This window comes from Danio rerio, chromosome 4 (assembly GCF_049306965.1).
Source record: "Danio rerio strain Tuebingen ecotype United States chromosome 4, GRCz12tu, whole genome shotgun sequence".
NCBI classification, from domain to species: domain Eukaryota; kingdom Metazoa; phylum Chordata; class Actinopteri; order Cypriniformes; family Danionidae; genus Danio; species Danio rerio.
The window spans coordinates 13,732,840-13,752,719 of NC_133179.1; the positions used below are offsets into that span (position 1 = coordinate 13,732,840).

At 36.2% G+C, this 19,880-nt stretch overlaps 1 protein-coding gene across 50 annotated transcripts in view; it reads right to left on the bottom strand.

The window, feature by feature from the left end:
• grip1 (glutamate receptor interacting protein 1) overlaps nt 1-19,880 on the bottom strand; it is a 359,502-nt gene that overhangs the window by 123,415 nt on the left and 216,207 nt on the right. The window lies entirely within an intron of this gene.

The following is a 19,880-nucleotide window of genomic DNA, read 5'->3' on the forward strand; positions in this document are numbered from 1 at the left end:
GATGAGGCATTAAAAATAACGTGAAAGAGGCTGAGAAGCCTTTCTGTGTCAGGAAAAACACAGAAGCATCAGGCGGAAAGATTTTCATGAGGCTTATTTCGACTTGAACGATGTTGAAATGTCTAATCAGTCGAGTTTAAAGTAAAAGCAAATCCAATAGATTATTTGTCTACGCCTTAAAGCATCTGCAGTTTCATAATACACTCTTCACCATTAATATTAATGAAAGAACAAAAGATTAAGTGCTACTGTTGAATTTCATTTATCTATTAGGAGTCTATGAATATCTTTTGACACTGATAGCCTCAAGCAGGGCTCATACACATTTTTACTACTAAAATTTCATGACTTTTCCATGATTTTTCCAAGACTTTCAAGTGAATTTTTATGACCTAATGTTTCATGCAATGTCTACATATGCACGATAAAAGAAAAACAATGCATGTTCAAATACACCACATCGTAAAACACGCAGCAATCTATTTAGTTTTAATTTATATTTATGTAAAACTGACTTAGATAATGCTTATACCACACTAATAATGTGGGAGTATGTGATTGGCCAAGGACAGAATAGAAGTCAAGACAACTAACCCAAGGTTTCCACTACATTCATTCTTCCATGGCGGGACGCCACACCAAAATTCATCCCGCCACAGCTACATTACAGCCTATCAATCAAAACATCAATTAAAAGGTGAGTGAATCATAACAGCGCAAACTTTTCTGTAACCATAGTAGTACTGTGAGATTTTTGTTTAACCCTTTAGGGTAACATGCTGACTGATTGACTGACAGGTGCGTGATGTGTAAGACCAGCAAACAAGACGTATAGCTTTCAGTTAGGATGAACACAGTTTCCATAATCAGGGCCGGAGCAAGCTGAACTGCCGCTCTAGGCAGAGGACGATCACGCCGCCTTCAACCCCAATGTGAAAACGAAAGTGACCGGTTATGAAAATGAAGTGAGGTGTCGCGAACCTCTATTCTGCCGCCCTATGCGCGGATATAACTGAGGACGCGCGGGTGCTGAGGGAGGTGTCACGGACGCCGCCCTCTCTATTCTGCCATTCTATGCGTGGATATAACTGAGGATGCGCGGGTGTCGTGGACCTCTATTCTGTCGTCCTATGCGCGGATATAACTGAGGACACACGGGTGCTGATGGAGGTGTCGCTGACGCCGCCCTCTCTATACTGCAGCCCTAGGCGGCCGCCTAGGTCGCCTCTATGGATGCGCCGGCCCTGTCCATAATTATACTTTATTTATAGATAGAAGTCTATAGTTCTGCATACAACAAACAAGGACTTTATCTTGCTGGAGACGTTACACTTTACTTCAAGATACATTAATGCCACTCTGTAGGTCTATTGGAGATATTCATAAATATTCCTAGCCAATCTAATAAATGTTGGAGACATACTCACTACATAAATGCGCTAAATTACGCTTCAGCAGAGTTTATTTGAGAGCACACAAGAAAATCTGCACTTGAGCAGTGTATATTTGAGGCTGTGCTAGAAGTTTTGTGCACAAACAGAGGAAATGGGCTCGCAAGCAAAGAGATTTGCATGCTCGTATTACATAAATGCGATCTCGACTTGTAATACTGCGCTCACGACATCTGTCATTAAAATAACACCATAGGTAGTTGGTAGATCTGTGTAAAAGGCCTGCCGCCACAGCTGGAAAAAATCCTAGAGGAAACACTGTAACCTTTATTCAAGAATACAGATCTTTATCTTCCATGACTTTTCAAAACTTTGTGGGCTTTTCTGTTTTTCCAAAACTTTTCCAGGTCTGGAAAATGCCATGTCTAAACTCCATCACTTTTCCAGGTTTTTCATGACCGTATGAACCCTGCTCGTGCAGTGCACAGACTGTAGAACAACTTTATTTTGCATGTGCCAAATTTGTATCCCTGCTTGTGGAACTTTCTCAATCCCATGCCCATCCCTCCCACTCCAATTATGCTACAGTCCTATGAAAATAAAAGCACAAATTGTCAAAAATTAAATTGAAACCTATGAACATATATAATATCTGTGTGTGTGTGTGTGTGTGTGTGTGTGTGTGTGCGTATCTAGCTATAAATATATTAAATGTGGTCCCCACAGTCTTTGAGTTTGAAAATACATCAATCATCAATCATCAATCATATTATGACTACATATTCTATTCAGCTGAAATAGAGAGATTGGTTCACTTTTATTGTACCCATGCACCTGAAATAAAGTTTTTACTGATCGATCTTAGAAATATCAATCAAATTTGTGACTCAAAAGAATCAAATCAAATTTAGAGCATGTGCACTGCAAAACTAACTGAATCAGGGCATCTGAATCAATCTCTGAGTTCATAAAAATGCACACAGATGCTGTCAGCAACAGATCACAGTCTTCACCTCTGCGATATACAGCGAGCAGCTCCTGCTGTGGCCATCTGATTGTGGGCTCACATTTACAGGCATGGAAAACTGCGCAAAATCAGCAGGAGCCTGGTCATAATGGAGCTCTTAAAGAACAGCAGGACGGCGCACTGAGCACTGTTTACTTTGACTGCTGTAGCAAAGCTCTGCAAGTCTCCATGGGAAATTACACATATGTGGAGGCGCCTAAGAGACCCCGTGGAAATTTGTAGAGCAAAGAAAAGATGGCAATTTTAAGCACTCTGTTTATCGTCAATAATGAACATAAGTGAACCGCAATATGTTGAAATTAGTTATGGTGTACACTATTAGTGTCATATTAAAAGATCTAAACAAACATTTATATAAAGCATGCATAATAATAAGAATAGAGTTAAACAGATAGCTCACCAAAATAATGTAATTACCTCACCATATACTCCTTTAAACCTTTATGAGTTTCTTTCTTCAACTGACCACAAAAGAAGATCTTTTCAAGAAGATTAGTGCTGGTTGATGATATCCATTGACTTCCATAGCAAGAAAAAAAAAATACTATGGAGATCAATGATTAAACCAGCATTCTACAAAATATCTTCTTTTCAGGTTCAAATAGGTTCTGAACAAGTGATGGAACAATAAATCATGACAGATTTCATTTTTGTGTGAACTTTAAGTTTTATGTACGTAATATGTAAACAACCCTACCAAATAGCCAAAGCAAATTCACCAGAGCAGCTGAGTCTTTATCTATTTTCAAGAAAATGCTCACTCACTCACTCACTCACAATCCTTCGGCTTAGTCGCCACAGTAAAATGAACCACCAATTACTCTGGCAAATGTTCTTTATGCAGTGGATGCCCTTCCAGCCCCAACCCAGCACTGGGAAACCTCAAGAAAAAGTTAACACTCTTTATCATTTATTTATTGTATTCAGTACTGATCTATTCTGTTGAATCCTTGTTTTGGCTTTTACGTAATGCATGCACCAACTGGGACTTTATGTTCTCTTAGTGATTATAATTGCTTCTGCCGTCTGATTTGAAATGAAGCTGATGCCTACAATTTGTAAACTGAAAAAAATGAGCCCTCACAAGTCATTACTTAAAACAAAGTTGAATACAAGTAAAAAGATTAAACATAAGTTACTTTAATGGCATAACTTATTGACAATTTTAGTTTAAATATTTGCAGTTTGAAAACTCACAACATACATATTTTCTCTGCTTATTACTTATATTAATACCTAATGAACAATTAATATGTGATCAAATAATTGCAATTTAAAGAAATAGTTCACCAAAAAAGTGGTTTTAAACCGAACTGAATTTCTTTTATTTGTTGAATTGAAAGGGAATACTATGGAAGTCAATATTTATTGATTTCCAGCATGTTTCATGTTATTTATTTTGTGTTCAACAGTAGAAAGATACTCAAACAGGTTTGTGCCAAGTGAAGGGTGAGTTAATTATGACAATTTTTAGTTCTGAAATACAGTTGTTTTTTACAGTGAGTCAGATATTAATCTGCAAGAGTTTTTTTGTCCGTCTTACTAGAAAGTGGATTGAGCAATTTATTCTTGACGATCCGTCATGGTCAGTTTGATTTTACTGTGGTCAATGGACTGGACACAAGAAAGCCCTGAATGAATTTAAAAGCCAATCCCTTGCTTTCCTCGAAAAAAAGCTCTGAATCAGCCTGAATTAAAAATACCCTCTTCATTAATAAGTCATTTAATGGAAATGAGGGGAGGTCAAAAATAAGAGGAACCTTCTGAAGACCACAGGGAATGAGAAATAAGTCTTCTCCATTTTCTTCAGTCAGTTAACAGCAACTCCTGGGGCATTTCTGCATCAAATCAAACACTAAATTGGTGAATTAATGAATGCCCTCTTCACTAAAGCCACGGCGCTATGCGAAATTAAAGAATGATTTTTCTGTAGCACAGTAGATGAAGCCGAAATTATGGAAAGAACATTCCTGCTTAATAAACATGTAGTGAGGTTTAAAGGAATAGCTCACCAAAAAAATGAAAATGAACCTAATAACTTACTCAGGATTAGCCATCCTCTGTGACTATTTCTCTGTCAGATGAACAATTCCATGCTTTGTCATACAACTTACCAATACCCTGCCAGGGGTTAACACACATTTTATGATGATATATATGTTATTGTAACCGAAATATTTCTAATTTTATAATTATAAACTTTGATCACTGACTTCCATTATGCTAAAGTGTGTGGCATATGACTACAGTATGAAGAACATAAAATTGTGTTTCAAAACAAATTTATCCACTTCATAAAACACGTATTAACCCTTTGTGACATATGGATTTGTATGACAATAGATTTTAATCGTTATTATTGTTACAAACTGCACAATTTCTTATGTCTGAATGCTTTTAAATGCTTTTTAAAATCATTATGCAATCAAACCCACATGCAAATAATGAATCATGATACAAACTCAACACTGCATGTGCTGCACTTTTGTAAGCTTCAAAATAAAGGCCACTATCCAACACTGTTATACAGCAAGGAGGGTTTGATGATGGTGAGTAGATTTTGGGGTAACTTTTATTTTTAAGTTAACTATTCATTTAAAATTTCAGATACCAAAATAATAAATGGAACTCAAAAAATAATCTTTAAAAACTAATTCAACATTATTCAGTATTTGTAATAAATAATAACATTATTATACATTAATTAATAAATGAGTGAAGATGAATTTGAAATTGAATGGAAAAACATATTTAAGCGAATAAGAAAACATTTGATTCAAATGCCTATAAAAGTTCAATCAATGATGTGATGCTTAAATGAATACAATGTGCAATTTGTTCAAATTCATTAGGAGATTAAAATGAAATATGCTATATTGCATTTATATTATATGAAAACATTATTTGAGACAGTTAAAGTTAAGATAATACAATTAAATACAATGCCATCCAATTAAAAGTCCAGTGAAGTGCTTTGAATTATGCATTTGTATTCAATGTTTGATGTAATCTCAACTGAAACATAAAGAGAGGGTGGGACATAATGTAGCTCCTCCCCTTTTGTAAAAACAGTCAATAGTGTATGGTTTTATCACTGCTCTTCCAGTGACAATGGTTGAGCTTAAGTGCATCAAATGAAAAGCAAATGGGAGTGTCTTGAAGGGGGGCGGGGCATGTCAGATACTAGAGAGCATTTGATTGGTCAAGATTTGATAAGAAACTGAAGTATAAGGGTGACATGAATAAAACCATTTAGGTGGAAGTGACAAACTACAAGCTTTACATGTTCATATAAGTTTTATATCTTCCAAACACAAATCTTGTCACTGTTTTAGAGCACATTAGCTTATAGATATCTTTAAAAACTAGCAATACTGATCCTAACATCTAAAACATTTTGTTTTAATTTCATGCAACTTTTAATGCTGACAAAACATATGCCTTTTCCACCCATAACAAAGATCATGCTGATAGATTCTCTTCTTATGAATGCTGTTATTATTAAAGTTATACCAGATTTAATTTCAGTTTGTTATGATGCAAGTCGAAATGACTTCTAAAGTTAATTTGATTGAATATAATTCAAGGCAGTACACATTAAAAAGAGCCTATGACTGGCAATGAGAACAAGCCCCTGCTCAAATGTCTCTAGAGAATAAGCAGACGCTCATTTAAAATGCATAGGACTGTAAGCCCACAGTGTGTATGAAGCTGACATCAGCCGCAGCTCCACAGACGCTTCATTCAGCCTTTTAGTGATGACCAGAGAAGCACACAGGTCACTAAATGGATTATCGCCACATCCAGGAATCACATTTCTCTGAATTTGCCACAGGTTCTGAGCCCAAGGCATCATGGGATGAAGTTTACCTTTATTTCGCTAATCTGATCACAGGTTTCAAACGCGCCTTCCGCTGTTTCGGAAAATCAAGAGTGTGGGAGAGGATTTATTTGTTTTCATGTGGTGAAAAGCAAGAATAATCCATCAGCGATATGCAAAACAGAGCTTTGCAAGTGTTTGGTGAATGTTGAGGGTACAGACATGTAAACCAACATGAGGGTGTTTTCCACACAGCAGCCCGAGGCTTCACTGCTTCACAGAATAACATGCTGCTGCTTTTAGTCATTATATAATACACGTCTTCTTTATCAATATGGCTTCCCTTGTGAATTGTGGAGTGTTTTCATACGAGAGCTTTATCTGTGGATCAAGACAGTATGTCAAGTCTGGGTAGGCTGAAAATGTTTTTTTTTCCAAACTCAGGTGGGTCTAATGGTAGAGCCCAAAATGGAGGCAGAAAAAACTATATATTAATATAAGTGCTGGGCAAAAATGAATTGTAACTAATTGCATCCATAAATAAACCTTTAAGTTGACACAACGTACTGTATGTGTCCACTGGGTTATTTTTATTATGTGAAGTGTTCAGATGCAAAAACCTCTAATAGCCGTCAGATTTTTTTTTCTATAATGATAATTTTTCTCAAAATCCTATGTCTATTTTTAGTTATTTCACTTTAAGATTATTTTGCTTGTTTTAAGGAAAAACTCACTTCAATTTGGCATATTATTTCTTAAAACAAGACAATATGTTTTGCTTGTCTAGAAAATTCTTCTTAATTTAAGAATTTCTAGATATTTGGACTAGAAACAAGACAAAAAATCTAAGTAAGACAAGCATTTTTTGCAGTACACTAGTAATATTTTACAAATATTATATAATACAATAATATAATATAAATATGTTGATTTTAAATGTATACAAGTTAAAAATCATAATAAAATTAGGTAAAATAAAATTATTACTTATACCAATTATTGGGAATATCTATCTAGTAATAAAAATGTTTTAATGTATTTATCTTAGAAATATTACTAACAAAAAAACATGATTACAAAAACATTAAATATTTAATATCTAAATAATCATATTAATAAAAAAAACCTTAAAATATGAATACCTGCAACATAAAAGTATGTAAATCAAGAACTTAAGCAATAAGAAGAAAACATCTTTAATTTCACAAATGAATTCAAGTGATTGCATTTTGATTTAAAGTTATAATTGCACATTATTTCGAAAATATCTACAATATATTGTCACTATTGTCTATATTGAGACAAAAAGAGCTAATCAAATAATTTATGGAAAATATCGACAGTATCAATAAATAGCTGATGTATGTTTTTTCCCTGTACTCGTTAAAATGTTGTTAGCTGCATAAAAATGCATAAACGGGTTCAGACCAAGCACTCCAACTAAATTCCCTGTCTTGGGTCTTGTCAGTGTCTTGCACAAATGATGGAGGCTGAGATACAAATCAATCTCGGTGTCAGCGAAAAGCTTGGTGTTTGAAAAGCTGCTGGGTCTCAATGATTCTGCCTCTGTTCCTGAATCTGGGTTACAAGCATAAATAGAGGGATAGAAAGAGAGAGAAAGAAAGAAAATGAATGAGCGCGAGAGAAAGGGAGCCTCATGTTGGCATTCGAGCAGAAGGTGTTTGTACAAAGTGGCTCTCGACTGTCTGGGCTTCACCATCACAAAACAGCCATCCAAATTAAAGCCCCAGCGCTTGTGATCTGCACATCACACACACAGATCACATCCACACAGAGAGACACATGCACACTGACGAAATGAATGTAGACCAGCAGGAAGGCAAGTCTTTGTGCAAAACACAAATCTCCACAAATGCACATGACGGATGTGTGTACTATTATTTGTACCGTTACATGGATATCTAGAACTCTTGAACAAACATGATATAAATCTTATGTAGTGCACAATCATAAAGGTTCATCATAAAGGTTTCCACTTATGTTTGAGTTAGTTATGATTGGACAACTTCAACTAGATGCAACTATTTAAAAATCTGGAAGCTGAGGTCAAACTTTATCTAAATTAGGGCTGCACAAAATAATGTTTCAGCATCGATATCAAAATGTGTGCATTCACAATAGACACATCGCATAGATATGCAATGTTGAGTTGCTTGCAGTGTAATTTTTTTACATTTACATAAACAAAACCATAAAGCGAGCACTGTTTATCATCCCAGTCAATCAAAATCGATGTTGGTAACACCTTGGACCATACCTGCCAACGCTACTGTTTTTTCCCAGGAGTCTCCCATATTTCAGACCAATCTCCCCCAACCATCCTGTTTTGTGATTTCTCCTGGAAAACCCCCAAGTCGCCAACTTTGGTACAGTACCTGATCGCAGCGCCCAAAACCCGCTGCATCCTATTCCAGTCCTCAACAGTATTATTGCAATATTTAATAGATATATTGGCAGGTATGCTTTAGACCAGTTCTCACTATTAATTAGTTGCTTAAATGCATGTTTATTGAGATATTGGCTGCTTATATGTACTTTTAAACAACATATTCTATATAACATTTTTCTACATCCCTAATCCTGCACAATACCTAAACTACCTTAATGATAAGAGCAAATTGGGAGTTTTATTAAAGCAAATGTCATAATGGTTTGCTAAAAGCGAGAATTGAACCTTAAAATAAAGTGTAAACAAACTATTTCCAAATAGTAGAGTTTTGGTATATTTAAATTAGGAACTGAACAAATATATTCCTGAAACATGAACTTTACTGAGTATTCTAACAATTTAAATAACTTATAATAATAATATATAACTTCATGGTTTAATGAAATTAATGTACTTTTTAGGTGTATGTTCATTTATAATAGGGCTGCAGGACATTGGAAAAAACAGACATTGTGATATTTAGTATTTCAGCAAAATAATCTCACATTGACGATGACTTGAGTCACTATTTGCAAAGAATTCATAATATTACGTTGGCTGGGATGAATTTGTAGGGGAGTGCATCTGCATAAATTTATATTAAAATATACTGAATAAAATAAAGCACAGATGAAAACAATAGAACAAAGATAAGAACCGAAATGAACATCGCTTCATGGCTTTCTGTAAAGTCTAACAGCATTGAGGTTCAGAAACACAATAATCAAATATAAAACTACACTAAATACTCTTTATTTTATAAATAAATAATAAATCTTTACGACAAACTTTCAAAATTTTTGTGCCCAAATGGTTTATATTAGCTTGAAATCTTACTGTCACAAGCCTTAAAACATAACCATTGCAACCTATAAGGTCATGTTATATTGATTCAAGATCCTGCAATGCGACTATTGCAGATTTATACAGTGCAATATCAATCCTGAAACGAACATTTTGTGCAGCCCTAATTTATAATAAACAAATTATATAATAAGTTACAAAAATAATTTAAAAATATTCCACAAATAATTAAAAAAAAACCTATAGTTATTATTAAATCCATGATATAAATCTCATAAGCTGAGAATAATAAGAAAGTATGTATTCTGTTTCTTATAGCAGCTAGAATCAGTAATATCGATCACATTTAGGGTTTTGAACAAACCTTTAAGTAAGCAGTGTCAAAAATTAAATCATGCATGAATTTATCATTCGCAATAACTTGCAGACTTGTGATGGTGGACTTTTATAGCCTCGTTACATTATACACACACTGGCAAGCATCATGCTAAACTGTTTAAATCTATTTTGTTTCACCCTAGGCAGAAGAATATTAACTGTTTAGCAGCCTGTCAAACAGCATAACAGTCTGGGGGCCAGGTGAGAATAGTCTTGGGACAAACCAATCAAACATCACAAAAGCTCAGCCAGCCAACCAATCAGCTGATCCCACCACGTCTTTCAGATCAGTCACACATTATTATGCAGATGACATTCAGGCCTGACCAGACAGCAGAATGATTGACTCTATATTCATTTCTGGTTCAAAGACCTCCAGAGAATAAAATAAAATGAACAGACTCGTCAGATCTTAGGCTTAAAAAAAATAGCATGCACAATTTCCACATTTAAGCAATTTTCACAGCGAAATCCCATTTCTATTCGGACAGATTTAGCCGTTTACAGAAAACAAAGCCGCTCAGTGGGATATTAATTATCCGTATTAGCCGAAGCTTATTTTTGGCATCCAGTCACTCACTTTCAAACATCCACAACGACACTCACCGACGTCACTGCGGAAAGCTCTGCTGGCACCACACGCAAACGCCATTGGGTTAATGCGCTACACCCAGGGGTCTCCAGTAAACAACCTCGCCCACTGGAAACCAAGACTAGCAGAGCCAGAGATCTTCAAACGGCACATGAAAATGTCCACACAAACCCGCTCGAACGCACACACAGACATTGTTCGCATGAGTGCACCGGTAGCTTCTCCGGCAGTAGGCGTACTAAAAGTGCTGATGATGGCACATTTTACTTTTTCCCTCTGTATTCAAAGGAAAACCTCAGGGCACTTATGCACTCTCGATTAAAGACGCCGCAAACCCAAAGTTGAAAACCATTAGAAAAAGAGATCAACAAGTCCACTTGCTTTATCCCACAGGCGACGGTCCAGGTTGGTTGAAGACGCAGGAATGACGAGGCAGGTGGGGAAATGAATAAATGAATAAAACCTTGGGTCTCAAGGCGCCAGGCATTAGCACAGACCGAGGCGAGACAAGAAAATTCAGTCTTACTGTGCATGGAAAATGGAAAACGAGAGTAGATTTGTGCATGGCAGAAAGAGAGAGAGAGAGAGAGAATGGGACAAGATGAGAGATGCAAGCAAAGCGGCCGTCATCCTGTCAGGTCACAGCAAGCTCGCTCATGCATACACGTACATTCATTTGAGGAGTTGGCGGACATGAAAGCAAGGTACAGGAACACTTCCTAAAAGCATCCTAAAGGATTGGGAACTTTTGTAAGTTGCTGGCTTGACAGGCTTCCCTTTTCACCAGTAGACTAAATCATTTGCAGCACAAATGGCAAGGCCTTTTCTACATGGTCCTAACAAACAACATGTTTTCACTATTGTTGAGATGCATACCATCTGGAACAAGGGCGAAAGTAAGTATTCTAACTGTCCTAAGTAGGAACTGCTGGATTCACAAGCTTGTCGCTACCTCAAGGAAGAGCAAAGCAATGGCTTTGTTATTTTTAGCTGTGATCTCAGACTGTGTAAAGTGGGATGACATAAAGCCCACCCTTCCCGGGTCGGAGAGTGAAACTACATCATACAGAAAGAGAGCAACTATCCCAGGATCCTCCTGGGCATAGGGAAGGAGTGTCTGTCCATATTCACCTCTAAGTGGAGAGGCGGGACAACCTGGGATTAAAAGCCCTGAAATTTGAACACGGGTGGCCTGAGCAGTCAGCTCATGTCACACTCAAGGACCGGTGGTTCAGATGAGGTGGAACTATAGTTGGGATGAGGGCAGTTTCTCAGGGAGGTAAAAAAACAAAGATATATATTGTGGAGCAAAGACCTCAAATCCTCTGACAGAGTCTAAACTAAGTAGTTTTCAGATAATCAGATGAATTTTTGCACTGGTTAAAACGGTCTCCAGTTGAAGGGTGTTTATGGAAATATGGAAAACTCTTCATGCGTTTTAACTGGGTTAACACAATTGCATTAACACAACAACAGTAAACATAACGAGTGGCTTGAGGATGCTAAAATTTAACATTTGTGAAAACCATCTGTGTGTAGATGATAAGATAATCAACAAAGATGCAGTGTTTTGAAACGCTGTGTAGGTCATTTCCTAATTAACACAGGGTTTTAAAACAAAAACCCACTAGTGTAAATGGCACCTGGGAGGTGTAGTATCTTATTAATCTTATGACGTCCACATTTGTTGGCATCTGCAAGTGTGCTGTGAATTGTGCATGGGAGTATCAGTAAATTCTATTTAATATCTGCTAACACTTTATATGGTTGCACTTTCTTTTACAGTGCACATGATTAATGTCTGCTTAGAGTGTATTTGCCTATGACTGCACTAGGTTAAGTAAGGTATAGTAACTACATGGGTTAATGTTAGACTTAAAGAAAGTACCTAGTTAAAGTATACTGTATACCCAGTAACTACATGGGTTAATATTAGGCTCAGGGAAAGTACCTAGTTAAAGTATACTGTATACCCAGTAACTACATGGGTTAATATTAGGCTCAGGGAAAGTGCCAAGTTATATACCCAGTTACTAGGTTAATGTTAGACTTAGGGAAAGTACCAAGTTACTTACCCAGTAACTACATTGGTTAATGTTAGGCTTAGGGTAAGTACAGTACCAAGTTATATACCTAGTAACTACATGGGTTAATATTAGGCTTAGGGTAAGTACCAAGTTATATACCCAGTAACTACATGGGTTAATGTTAGGCTTAGGGTAAGTACAGTACCAAGTTATATACCTAGTAACTACATGGGTTAATATTAGGCTTAGGGTAAGTACCAAGTTATATACCCAGTAACTACATGGGTTAATGTTAGGCTTATGGAAAGTACCAAGTTACTTACCTAATAACTGCATGGGTTAATGTTAGGCATAGGGTAGTTACCAAGTTATAAACCCGGTAACTACATGAGTTAATGTTAGGCTTAGGGAAAGTAAGTTATATACCCAGTTTACATAATGACTATGATCAGTACATATTCTGTATAGCCTATGTAAAACAGGATTGTACAATAAAGATGGTTCCCACTTACCTTGGGGTACTTAAATGGGAGTTAGTTGACAAGTAGTTGCAAAGGTATTTCAATTTTCATCTAGATCATAATTGGGTGACAACAAATGCAAACCAATTTCTATGATTTGATTGAAATGCTTTCATAATTTAAACACTAATGAAGTTGAATGCAGTGACCCTATTGATCCAACCCATTCAAGACATACTTCATACTTCACTGCAAAATAAACCAATTGCCATCCAAGCACAAGTGGTCAGAAGTGATGCAATCGATCGCATGTTAATGCCAGGTGAAGCGTTAATGCATCTCAACTGAGCACCTGAGGTCAGATCATTGAAAACACATGTGAGTATTGACTTCTGACTTCACTGCTGCATTGGATGACATGCATGTACTTAATGTTCAGAAGTGTGCAGACATCAGGGCTATAAGTCATCTTCCGGTCAGCAACTGCCGCTGTTACTCCACAGCAGGAACGTCTGGCAAAGCAGCTTATGTAATCTTTCACCTCTGGAGCTGCAGCTGGTGCCGCAGCACACATTCCAACTGTCCGTTTCTCACCCTGACCCAGGCTCCATCACTGAGCTCATTACTGACCAAACTGAACCCAAAGCAGCAGATCATCTCAGAGTAGGTTGATACAGATGGGCAGCTGAACTGCTGGAAAGCCAAATAAAGAGCCTCAGAAGATAAATGAGAAAAAGCAGCATCACGCAGCAACTTATCTCTCCAGTGTTGGACTGATTTTCCAGCCTATTGAACCAAAGCAATTAAAAATCATAATGCAAATGTGGAAAAACACAGGGGTGGATCTTCATGTCGTGTATTCTTATTTTAAAGGAATCAAGTCTGGTCTTCCTTGAGCACTTGGAAAACAAACCAATTTAATAAAAAATGACCTATAGTTAAAATTAGAATCTGAAAACCTTTATGGTCATCATTATTGTCATGTTATACCAATTTATAGCAGATATACAACAACGTTTCGGAAAAATGTTTGCTGCAATAAAAATATTAAGAAAGTGTCGAAAAATTATATTAATAAATAAATTAATTCAAAGTGTCACATAGGTATTATGCTCATTGCAGTCTATAGCTCGTGTGAAATGGATTGAGCATGCTGTGATTATTGTTTAATAATTATTCAAATTAAACAAGACTAGCCTGGTTTGTCTAGTGGCATTGTTTTTTGTTGTTTTTTTTAAGAGTAGGGATGCTCTGATCGATCAGGAGATCGATATCGTCCTATCGAAGATCAATACCATCATCCTATAATCACACTTAATAACTCAATCGATACTCACTAATCTGGCTGATCTCATGAACCGGGGTTTGTTAATGAGTTTACAAGCAGAGGAAGACGCATGTGCACTCCCGTATATTATGCATAACCCACAACATGTAATGAGGTAAATGATGCATGGGGGTGTGAGCGTTTGATAGGCTTGCATCACAACAGCTATAATATAGACCTTTTTCTTAGAATGCAAAATCAGCAGCTGATGCGTATAAATATCCAAATTTAGACAGCTTTGAAATGATAGTTTTAGTCTATTTTACTCACTTTTAATGACTTTGAACTAAGACTGCTGTCGGTCAGCACCACCTCCTGGATTGTTTTTTTAATAAACGCAATCTAATTGTAAGAAAAACCACTGCTGTGAGGTATTTTCCCCTCATTGTCAGACAGCATCTTGTGACATTTAAATCAAGTCTCGTAATCGCTAAAGTTAACATTTTCTCTTTCTTTTAAATTTTATATGGTTTTATACAACCATCCCAAACAAATGTAATTCACCATAATGTTTGACACACACACACACATGAAGCCTTTACTGTCCCACTAATACACTGATTGAAAGATTGTCACAAAGTGGAAATAAAATGGCATTTTGAAATGACAGAAAAACACATACCGTGAAATACTAAACAATGCAAACTAACTAAATGAAACATAAATGACTCCAGATTAGAATCAACATGCAAATCAGCCAGAATAGTATCAATAGCGTACTTTTACGGGCAATTTTTGGTGTTGTGCTGTATTTCAGCATCTGATCTGACGGCAGACACTGAACTAGGAGAACGTTTTTTCTTGCACTTGAACCGCATCTGACAGAAGTATAACTGTTTTAACACACGTTTTTTTTTCTAAATTAAATTTTTGCATCCCAAAAACACCTCATAAGCCTTTCAAAACAGTATTGGCACACAGTTGAGAAATGCTGCTCTGGATGATGACAATTTTTAACGTAAGTTTTAAGCATCAGAGAAGGCGCTGGTCACTGTGGTGCCCTCCATGCAGAAAGGAAGAAAAAAGGTCTATATACAGATGTGGTGCAACATGTTTATAAGATCTATTGGCACGACACATTAGTGCAAGCATTGTCTTTCCAGTGTTCCATTGAGGTGCTGTCACATTAGTGGAACGACTGCCCCTATCTAATGTCTCATCCAATCTTATGACCTCTCCTGGAATCTCCGCGAGATTCCCACATTTTCATAGTGGCTCTGTGATTCCAAAAAATTGGTTAAAATTGCCGGAAATCATGGCGAAGACAGTCAATGAGCAAAAGAACAGATTTTAGAGGCACAGTGATGTTCTAAGTATCACATTTGTCAGGTTATAGGATATCACAAGTTCAAATCCCTTCCTCTCTCTCATTGCTGTCAATAGTTGAAGACGAGCAAAATATTTCAATGGTTTTGCATGTGTTTAGGCCTTTTTACATTGAACAACTGAAAGTTCAGTGTTTTTGACAATATTGCAAGTTCACTAAAAGCTGGTTGAAATTATTAGATAAATAAAACTTTTTTTACATGAATATTTAATGTAACTTCTAGTAATAAATGTACTGCAATAATCAGCAGTTTATCCGCTTGTTAAGTGGTGACGTGTTTGTGACTTATGTATACTGTTTCCGGGTCCAAGCCGCCATTCATTTGAGTGGAGAAATCATTCGTTTATGATCACGTTTTATTCCTATCATAGATTAAAGTTAATTTCATATAAAATCGTAGTGTACACAACAATCTCTGGGCTTGCTGCATAACAAATACCAAAAATTTATCAATTTATAAAAAATTTTTTATCACTTTCTGCCCATTGGATATTAGGCATGGACATATATACTGAGATCGTGATTTTCGAAAGCATTAAATCGCTTTGTAAACGTTTATTGTTACCATTTCATGAGTCTCCCCATTTAGTTGAATAGAGCGCTTGGACCCGGAGGCCGCTTCGCGTGACGTCACACTTAACAAGCGGATAGGCCTATTTCCTTTTAGTAAAGAAGTATTAGATTTATGCATCAAATATGCCCTGCATATGTTTTCTTGCTTGAGACATGTTGAATTCTTCCTTCATCATTTGCAGTGTTTCCAAATCACATTGTTTGTAATTTTTCTCACCAATTTTTTTTTATCTGTGTTACATTATTTTCTGTAAAGCTGCTTCTGGCCATAACATGTTCACACTATATTGTTATAAGAGATGTGTTTAAGGTATTATATGCCGCATCCTTTATTAATTCTCTTAGGTAAGGCGAGATCTCCACGTAAGTATCAAACCTAAATGTACATAGTGCATCATAAAGCTTGAAGCATCAGGAACGGTATTAGGTATTGGCCGATCACCATGACAAAGAATTGGTACTCAGTATCAGCTGTAAAAATCCTGACCGGAGCATCCCTAGGAGACAGTCCTGCACCTAGATCAATTCTATGTTAACATTTTGATTTAATTTAATTTATTTTTATTTATTCAGCTATGTAAAACATGAAATATCTTTATGTATTGTAAAGTTGCATTTAAAATCCACCTGCATCTTATTTCCCTCCTCAGTTTGAATGGCCATTATCTGAGCATCACTGGGGGAAAAAATGGCATCACATTTTAAAGAGCAAAAATGTGCATGGGTTGCATGTTTTGCTATTTGGTAAACTCAAAGACAGAAAGAGAGTGGGACCCCTGGGAAAAATAAAAACGAATGACTGTTCGTGCGAGACAGAATCTCATTCGATGAGCTTTCCCACAGTGTGGCCAACCATCTCAAGCAGACAAGCCCTCGGCAGCTTCCCTCCTGTGGATAAGTGGCTTACTCTACCTTTCACTTCAGCCCAGTGTGTTGAGCGCTGGTCTCTGAAGCTTATCTGCAGAGCAGGTGAGAGGTGCTCCAGCTCCCACTGAAGGCCACTGCACTGGGTAATTGGCTGTGTGAAGTGTTTGAGAGGCCAATCCATTTAAAAAGCTAAAACTCAAACTGCAAGACAAGTTAGAAATTCACAAGAAGCCAAATGAATGAAGCTAATGAAAACGACTCTTTGACCTTCATAAAGCAAAAGAGCAGTGCGGCGTTTTAAAAAGATGAAAACTGCTGCCAGCCATGGTTACACAGGGTTTTTAAGGATATTACAGTTCTGTGTGTGTGTTTAAAAAGTCAGTGTGTGAAAATGTAGATGTGTAAACTGTGTTTCTAAAAAGTAAATCACACTTATCTCCAACAGAGATAATGAAACGCTTCTCATTTCTATTGTGAATATTTAAAAGAACAGTTCACAGTAGCAAAAAAATTGAATGTAAATTGAATCAAGACTCATCCCCCTTGAACTGAGTCAATTAAATTAATCTTTCACTAAATTACCTTAATCAATCAGAGTAGTTACTGTATACGTTTCAAATTCACTTACAGAACTCATATCTTTGTTAACATGTCAGTAAAATCCAGGTCAATCGTTTATAAGTTTAATTTTAGTCAGCGAATCAGATGTTGATCCTGTGAATGATAATGCATTCAGTTCAATAAAGGATTCATGAAGACTGACTTAAACTATTAATTAAAACAAATGGCTCATTTGATTATAAATCAGATTACACTGGTCCTACTGAACGATAGGTTAAAGAATCACATTTTAATCAAAGTTTAAAACAATGTGTGTATAGAAAAAGCTAAAAATCATGGCAACTAGGTTCAGTGAGTGCTGATTCAGAAATTAATGTAATGGATTTGGTTCAATTCAAGAATTGCTGATTCAAACTATTGTATAAACTACCGTGTTATTTAAAAATGATTCATTATGAGAGTGACTTGATCATGAATTAGATTACACTAGTCCTACTGAAAGATAGATTAAAGAATGACATATTAATCAATGTTAAAAACAATATGTGTGTAGAAAAAACTAAAAGTCATGGCAACTTAGTTTAGTGAGTGCTGATTCAGCAATTAATTTAATGGATTTGGTTCAATTAAGAATTCAAGCTGATTCAAACTATTGTGTAAACTACCACATTCATTAAAAAATGATTTATTATAAGAGTCGTTTGATTATGAATCAAATTACACTGGTCCTACTGAACGATAGTTCAAATAATCACATATTAATCATTGTTAAAAACAATGTGTGTGTAGAAAAAGCTAAAAATCATGGCAACTACGTTTATTAGGTGCTGATTCAGTAATTATTTATGTAATGGATTTGGTATAATTCAAGAATTGCTGATTCAAACTATTGTATAAACTACTGTATTTATTAAAAATTATTCATTATGAGAGTCTTTTGATCAGGAATCGACCTGGTCCTGTTGAAAACAGTGCAATATAGAAAAATGCTTAAAAATTAACAACTTCCAGTCCATTAGCTACATCTAACGGGTGATTTAGTCACTAATTTATTATTTTTTCCTCAAACTACAAGCTGAATGATTCTTAAATAACAAAAAAAAAATCTCCTTCATGGTAAAATCCTTCATTTACAGCTTCTCATTCAATACAGACTGCAAAAGCAGAAGTAAAATATGATTTTTTAGATTTCTGAAGCAGCGACACAGGGAACTCCCATGATGAGTTTTCACTTTCCTGTGAACTGCTGCTTTAAATTTGCACTTCGCAAATATTTAAAGTTCCTGAACACATCATTTATTAACTCTGGGCTCTTTGATGTTCTCTGCAAACTAAAATGTGTGCGATAGAGAGCAGCGGGCGCCACAAGTGCATTATCTTAGAGCAGCACGCTATAACATCAGCTCACAACGTCAGCGCTCCCGAGTTAGAAATCAAAGCAGAGATGGCAGTCAACGGGGAGACCTGTTCGCTGGGCAAGAGGAACGAGGTGTTTGTTCACGGGAGGAATCCTAAGCAGCAGAGAAGATTGAGAATGACAGAGAACATACACCTACAGCTCTGCCTGAGCTTCCTCTCGCCCCTTCACTTCCTAACCGAAATGAACAACAGCCCTGTTGTTGCCCACTGCTTTCCAATGTTGTGCTTCTCCCCACAGGACCAAACCTCCATCAAGACTGTTTCTCCAAAGTAAAGCCCACACAGACTGTAGAAATAAAGGGATTTGTGGAGGCCAGAGTTTGCTGGAGGGTTTGATTACTTCTCAGCTCTTCTCAGTGCAGTGGGTGACCACTGAATCGAGGCAACTGTTAACAGGTTTGAGGTGAATCGATACAAATGCAGCGAGTTTGAGTGATTGACTGCGTGGTTTTGGGAACACAGCATGCTAACATCTTCCAAAACGTGTAAAGGGAATGGTTAGAACAGCAGCAACAGCAGAGAGGCTTTACATGATGCCTGCAGGGTTTTTTTTACATTAAGAAATTAAACATCCATGAATATTAGCATTAAAAATCACAATTGTATAGGAAAATTATTAGAATTATTATTATTATTATTATTTATTATTATTACTACAACTAGTAGTAATAAAATAGTATTATTATTATTATTAAATTATGTATTTTCTATATTGATGTGCATTGTAAATAATGTTTTGGGAATAAGTAGTGCAGACAAATACAGTCAGAACATTATTACTATCATTATAATAGTAGTAATATATTCTCTATGTTTTTATTTTATAGTAAAATTACAATATTAACATTGTCACATTT